The sequence below is a fragment of the Chelonoidis abingdonii genome, chromosome 11 (genome assembly GCF_003597395.2).
Source record: "Chelonoidis abingdonii isolate Lonesome George chromosome 11, CheloAbing_2.0, whole genome shotgun sequence".
Taxonomy (NCBI): Eukaryota; Metazoa; Chordata; order Testudines; family Testudinidae; genus Chelonoidis; species Chelonoidis abingdonii.
In genome coordinates, this window is record NC_133779.1 from 18,014,009 (window position 1) to 18,022,072 (window position 8,064).

An 8,064-nucleotide genomic window follows, 5' to 3' on the forward strand; every position below is an offset into this window, starting at 1 on the left:
GGGGCACTGGCTGAGCTGGGGGGATCCCAGGGCTGGGCTAGCAGGGGCTGCAGGTTGGGAGTGAGGGGCACTGGCTGAGCTGGGGGGATCCCAGGGCTGGGCTAGCAGGGGCTGCGAGTCAGGAGTGAGGGGCACCAGCAGGGCTGCGGAGAGCCCAGGGCTGGGCTAGCAGGGGCTGCATCCTGGACCTTGGCCTGGAAACCTGCCAGTCGGGGGCACGGCGGGGACAGGATGCCACGTGAGTGGGGAACGAGGAAGGACCCGGCTTCCAGGGAAACCAAACCCCTTGAGTCAGCAGCTGAATGGAGCAAACAAGCGGTTGAGCAAACAAGCAAGCGGGCGAAGGGCCAGCCCAAGAGACCGGAGCTTAATCCGGCTCCACCAGTCCTGCTTATGGCCAACCAGTTCCTCGCCTCGGGCACCATCCAGGGCAGCGCGGACGTTGCCTGGACCCAGCAAGTGTGAAAAATCAGGACAGGGGTCAGGGGGAATAGGAGCCTATGTAAGGAAAAGACCCAAAAATCAGGACCATCCCTATAAAATCAGGACATCTGGTCACCCTGCGGCACTTGGACGGTGCCGGGTGGCCCCTGGGGCACGTGGGGTCGGAAGAAGAGGCACTTTTTTTCCTCTCACATGCAGGCCTGGGCTAGCTCGCCCTGGATGCAACTGGGCCCTGTGAGATCGGGGACCCCTGCACCAGCCGACGGGGGCGATGCCCCAGGAAAGTCACCGCAATGGAGTAAGGCGGCGTCAGCCACTGAGGCAGTGGCGGGGACATGATTGGAGGAATGTAGGTGCCACGGGGACGTGATTGGTGGAACATAGGTGCCATGGGATGTGATTACTGGAACATAGGCACTGGAGTGAAGTGATTGGTGGAATGTAGGTGCCACGGGGACGTGATTGGTGGAACGTAGGTGCCACGGGAATGTGATTGGTGGAACATAGGCATCACAGTTGTTATGTACCTGGGATCTTTTTAAAGGGGAGAAGGCAACACACCAGGTCCTTGAGGGTACAATTTGAGCACGAAAATCAGCATATGCTTCCATTGACACACACACACACACACCCTTACAGCCACACACACCCACACATACACACACGCACCTCACAGCCACATAAACCTGTGCGCGTGCACACACACACACACACTCACAGCCACACACACACACCTGTGCACACACATACCTCACAGCCACACACCCACCCACATCAGACACACACATAGCCACACGCCCCACGCACACGCACACACCCCCATGCACACAGACATACATACACACCACACACCCTCACAGCCACACACACTTCAAAGGGACACAAACAACTTCCACCCGAGCTCTGATTTCAGCTCCTGCTTCCAAAACACCCAGCGAGCTGAGAACAAAAACCCAGCCTACAGTGGCTCCCTTTGGATTCGAATTAAGTCGCATGTTTGGTTTGCGTTTCTTTTACCCCTTCGCCGACATGCACTGCACACAGCCTGGAGAAAATGCACCTTCCTGCCTCAGTTTAACTTCTCATAGACTCAGAGAATCTCAGGGTTGGAAGGGACCTCAGGAGGTATCTGCTCCCACTCCCTGCTCAAAGCAGGACCAACCCCAACTAAACCATCCCAGCCGGGGCTTTGTCAAGCCGGGCCTTAAAAACCTCTAAGGAAGGAGATTCCCCCACCTCCCCAGGGAACCCATTCCAGTGCTTCACCACCCTCCTAGGGAAATGGTGTTTCCTAATATCCAACCTAGACCTCCCCCACTGCAACCTGAGCCCATCGCTCCTTGTTCTGTCATCTGCCCCCACTGAGGACAGCTGAACTCCAGCCTCTTTGGCACCCCCTTTCAGGGGATTGAAAGCAGCTATCAAACCCCCCCTCACTCTTCTCTTCTGTAGACTAAACAATCCCAGTTCCCTCAGCCTCTCCTCATAAGTTATGTGCTCCAGCCCCCTGATCATTTTTGTTGCCCTCTGCTGGACTCTCTCCAATTTTTCCACATCCTTCTTGTAGTGTGGGGCCCAAAACTGGACACAGTAGCCAGCTGAGGCCTCACCATTGTCGAATAGAGGGGAATGATCACGTCCCTCAATCTGCTGGCAATGCCCCTACGTATACAGCCCAAAATGTTGTTAGCCTTCTTGGCAACGAGGGCCCCCTGCTGATTCATATCCAGCTTCTCATCCACGGTAACCCCAGGTCCTTTTCTGCAGAACTGCTGCCTGGCCGCTCGGTCCCTGGGCTGTAGCCGTGCATTATATTAGTCTGAAACATTATAGTAGCCAGATCCATTTTGACATCCGGGGCAACTGTTTCTTCTGTGCTCACAGATTTCTTATGGCCCCACCTCCGGCTCAGGGTTTCTAACACTGTGTTTTTCTGTGTGCGCCTCACCCCTGCTGCTGCTCCAGAGGGACAATGTCTTTTTTTTTTAATTTCTTTTTCTTTTATGACAGCTCTTATCAGCTATTTTGTTACTAAAAAAAGGGGAGGGGGGAGATCCAGACTCTCTCCCCATTCTCGTGGGTTCCACCGCCCTGCTGCAGCCCCCACTTTGGTCTTTAAAAAGACTTTGACCGTTATAAAGCATTGAGATACCTGAAGGGTTAAACGCTAAATCCCAAGCGTTGCCTGGATCTTGCAGTTTTGCAACTTGGAATGAAAGACCCCAATGGGTTTTTAGTGGGATTATTTCAAACCAAAACAAAACCAATTTATCTTAAACCTACAAACCAGAGTTTGACAAACTGAGAGTGTTGGTTTAGGTCCATAAAACAGGAAGGGGGAAACTTTTTGGCCCGATGGCCTCACAAAATTGGGGGTTGGGGTGTGGGAGGGGGAGTGAGGGTCCACATGGGGAGGTAGCGGGACCTCTGGGGTGGACTGGGGAATGAAGAGGTTTGGGGGTGCAGGATGGGGCTCTGAGGGCTGTGGCACCTGAGGGGTTTGGAGGGTGGGAGGGGGAATCAGGGCTGAAGGCATGGGGGTTGGCGTGTGGGAGGGGGGTGAGGGTCCAGCTGGGGGAGCGGAGCTCTGGGGATGAGGGGTTGGGGGTGGCAGGAGGGGATCAAGGGCTGGGGCAGGGGGTTGGGCGCAGGAGGGGGTTCGGGGTGCAGGGCCAGGCTGGTGCCGTTCCAAGTAGAGACCACCTTATGCTCTTTTCAGCAAAATCTGACATCGCGCTGTCCGTAGTCTAACAGCGTTAAAGCAGCGTTCCTTTCGCTGCCGGGATTTTTGCAGACAAGGAAGGTACACGTCTCAACTCACTCCTGCCGTTACGTCTCCCTCCGGGCATCGCGGGGAGTTTCTGGCCCCACACGACTGCCCTCTGGGCCCACCGAAATCCTGCTTTTCCTCGAACGCGCCTTCCCACGGGCCCAGGCTTCACCCGTCAGAAACATAACGCAATTTAGCAAGGGGGGGCTCCTCCAACAAGCCCCCATCCCTCCTGGACTTTCCCTCTGGGGCCAGGCTGCAGGCAGAACTACGCAGGCCCGAGCCTGGTCCGTCTGCAGGCGCATCGGGGACCGTCCCACAATGCGGCCACGCGAAATTTGGCGCATGACCACAAAACACAACGGGCATAAACCCTCTGCCGCAGGCGGGTTCCTAAAAACCGAGGGGTAGCTCAGATGGGAAGGAACGAGGGGCACCGGGGTGGGGCGGGATCCGCAGGGCTGGGCTGGCAGGGGCTGGTGGGTTGGGAGTGAGGGCACGCGGGGGTGGGGCGGGATCCCAGGGCTGGGTTGGCAGGGGCTGCGGTCGGGAGTGAGGGGCAGCGGCAGAACTGGGGGGAAGCCCAAGGCTGGGATGCAAGGGGCTGCAGGTCCGGGAGTGAGGGGCATAACCGGGCAGGAGCTGGGGGGAACCCCAGGGCTGGGCAGGAGGGGACTGCGGGTCGAGGGTGAGGGGCAACCAAGCAGAGCTGGGGGGAGCCCAGGGGCTGGGTAGCAGGGGCTGCAGGTCGTGGTGAGGGGCACCCGGTTAGAGTTAACTCTGCAGCCGCCGTCCTGGAGACACAACGACCCCCACCAGTCCCTGAAGCTGTGAGGTTTCCAGCACCCCCGATGATCCCTGGGGACAGAATTTAACAGAAACAGGGCCGGCGTCTGCCCTCCCTTCTCAGGGAGAGAATCCCTGGAAGTAATCTGGCAGCATCACCTCCGTGACTCCTACAGCCTCCTGCCCATGGGGGGATGGGACAGAATGAACCCAGGAAGTCCTGGCTCCCAGTCCCACCCCCATACTAAACACAAACCCCCCTCCCTCCCCAGAGCCAGGGAGGAGAACCCAGGAGGTCCGGGCTCCCAGCCCCTCCCAGAGCCAGGGAGAGAACCCAAGGAGTCCTGGCTCCAGCCCCCGCCCCCCACACTCTAACCAACTAGACCCCCCTTCACTCCCAGAGCCGGGGAGAGAAACAGATCCTGGCTCCCAGCCTCCTAACCCCACTCTAACCACTAGACCCCCATCCCCTCCCGGGAAAAGCCGGGGAAAAAAAGAGAAAACCCCCAGGAGTAACTGGCTCCCAGCTCATCCCAGAAGCCGGGCAGAGAACGCCAGGAGTCCGGACTCCCTCCCACAGTTTTGTTCACACACGCCTAAGGGCTGGAGCCCGATCCCTCATTACGTCAGCCACCCCAACTCTTGCGGGTGCCCTTCGCCTCATATGCCGGAGCCGCCTGTCCCGTCACCCCGGGGGGCGAGGTCAGGCTGTTTCCCTCCCCATACCCCCCAGCAGCTGGTGCCAGGGATTACCGAGAGACGAGTGGGAACCGGTGCAGACCGAGGCGCCAAGGTGGGGGGGGGGGCGGAGCCGCCTCCTGGGGTCCCCACCTGCGCCCCCTGCCCTCCCAACGGCCGCCTGTCGGGGACGCTGTCTGTGCCACTATGTCCATCCACCTATCTGTCCATCTACTGTCCCACGCCACCACGTGTCCATCCACAGCCAACCTGTCCCCTCCATCCATCCATCTGTCTGTCCCACCGACCACAGTGTCCATACCACACCACCTGTCGCCTCCGTCCATGCCAATCCAACCCTGTCCACCTGTTCTGTCCCATCTATCCACCAACACAATGTCCCATGCACCTGTCCATCACCTGTCCCCTCCAATCCATCTGTCCCAACCACCACGTGTCCCATACCACGCCAACTGTCCCTCCATCCATGACCATCCTCACCTGTCTGTCCCATACTATCCACACCACAAACATGTCCATCCACCTGTCCATCCACTCTGTCTCACATCCCGTCTGTCCACCCACCACGTGTCCATCCACCCAACTGTCCCTCCATCCATCCATCCACCTGTCTGTCCATCTATCCACCCACCACATGTCCATCCACCTGTCCCTCCATCCACCTGTCTGTCCATCCATCTGTCCATCCATCCGTCTGTCCACCCACCACGTGTCCATCCATCCATCCATCCATCCATCCACGTGTCTGTCCATCCATCCACCTGTCTGTCCATCCATCTGTCTGTCCACCCACCACGTGTCCATCCATCCGTCCATCCATCCGTCTGTCCACCCACCACGTGTCCATCCATCCATCCATCCATCCACCTGTCTGTCCATCCATCCGTCTGTCCACCCACATGTCCATCCATTCATTCATCCATCCACGTGTCTGTCCATCCATCCGTCCCTCCATCCGTCTGTCCACCCACCACCTGTCCCTCCATCCATCCATTTGTCCACCTGTCTGTCCATCTATCCATCCACCTGTCCCTCCATCCATCTGTCCATCCATCCATCTGTCCACTCACCATGTATCCATCCATCCACCTGTCCGTCCATCCATCCGTCCATCCGTCTGTCCACCCACCACATGTCCATCCATCCACCTGTCCCTCCATCCATCCATCTACCCCATCTACCTACCCACCCATCCATCCCAAAACACCCTCTCTATCTACCTACCTACCTGCTAATCCCACCTATCCATCCATCCCCATCCACCCCCATCTACCTACCCATCCATCCATCCCCAAACCCCCTATATATCTACCTATCCCGCTAACCCCACCTATCCATCTGCCCCCAGATAAACCCCTCTGTCTATCCATCCATCCATCCATCCATCCATCCCATTAACCCCCTCTATATCTATCTACCTATCCCACTAATCCCGCTATCCATCTGCCCCCAGATACAACCCCTGTCTACCCATCCATTCATCCCATTTACCCAATGTATCTACCCATCCATCCATCCTAATAATCCCATCTATCTAATCTATCTATCTATCCCCAGCCACTCTCTTTATCTTATCTATCTATCTGTCCCCAGCCACCCCCTCTAGCTATTCTTCCACACTAGTCCTGGGGGAATTCTGCGCCACTGCGCATGCACAGAATTTATGTCCCCTGCAGATTTCTTTGATTCCCCACAGAAAAATGACTTTCTGACAGGGAAGCAAAGGGAAACCACAAAAGCAGTCACATGACCCTCCCCAGCAGAATATTTCGGAGGCCCAAGGCAGCTGGCAGAGAGGTAAATCACTGTGGGGCAGGGCTGAGACTGGGGAAGACCCAGCGCTTACCCTGCGCCGGGCTCAGCTGCTAGTCCCAGCTGGTCTGGGGAGGACAGGATGTCCTCTTCCCCTGCACGGCATCCGGGGCTAGGTCAGACCCACCCCCAGATTTCTCCCCAGGCTGTAGGAAGCTCTGCACACACGCACCCCCGCCACACACACACACTCACTTCCTCCACCGTCACTCCTCAGCTGCAGGGGGAGGGGTCCCTGTACAGGAAGCTGCTCCTCCATCCACCCAACCCCTGTGCATCCAGACCCCCTCATGCCCAGACCCTCCTGCTGAGCCTCACCCCCCGCACTCAGAACTGCCTCCAATAAGCCCCCCCCTCCCCCTGCACCTGGACCACCCCAACGAGTCACCTGCACCTGGATCCCCACCCCACTGAGCCCCACACCCAGACCCCCAAGCACCTTCACCGGATCCCCCTGCACGTCCCGTTACTGTTGCACACAGAACCCCCAACCAGCCCCTGTGCATCCAGATCCACCCCGCACCCATATCCCCCACTGAGCCATCCACACCCACATAGAAACTTCTCACCCACACCTGGATCCCCCCCGCCCCCCGGCTCCTGCCTTGCTGAGCTGCCTGCCCACACCTGGCACGGAAGGGCAGGGCCCTGGGCTGTTTCTGGGGCAGGCCCGGTGCTTGCATTGTGTCAGGGTTGGGTACAGCCTCATCGCTGAGTCCGTGTCTGAGGGGGGGGTGGGGGGGGGATGCACAGGGATCTCCCACCTCTGTGCCGCCAGTGGCCTCCACTCTCCAAGGCCAGGCTGGAGCCTCTGCATTTATTTGACAAATAAAAGTTGCAGAATTTTAAAATATTGTGCACTGACTTTTTATATTTTTTTGGTGCCAAATTTTTGATACTTTGGCGCAGAATTCCCCCAGAACTACCACACGCCTCCTCAGGCCACCCCGCCACCTCTCTGCATACACCCCATCTTTCGCCCTATGCCCCATCCATCTGTGCCCCTGCACCCCGTCCCGCTAGCTACACACCCATTCTCTGGCCATTCACATACCCACCCAGTGAGCTATAAACATATCTGGGAGCAAACCAGACCGGGTACCCCCTAGAGGGGACAGGCCCAGTGCCCCATTCCCCACCGCCCCGAGTCCCCTGCCGTTGGTCCAGAAGGGAGCCAGTGCCCCAGTACTCCCACAGTCCCTGCCCTGGGGCCCGGCGGTAGCCCACACTGGGTATCCAGCAGGGAGCCCCCTGGGCACACCCAGGGAGATGCTCTTGTTTCTCCCCCCCCCCCCCCGGGCCCCGCCCAGGGTGTGCGGATGCAGCATCAGGAGTGGGGTCAACCCAGAGCAGGGGTTTCTGGGAACTGGCTCAATTATTCAAGAGCCTCATCAATATTCATAAGCCTCCTGCTCCAAACTGACAGATCCTGGAAGGGGAAACCAGGCAACTGTGGGTGTGAGATTTCCACCCCCACCCTCAGTAAGCTGCTCCCCCTCCCCCTGCCAAGCTGGGGAGAGAACCCAGGAGTCTTGGCTCCCAGTCCCCCCCCC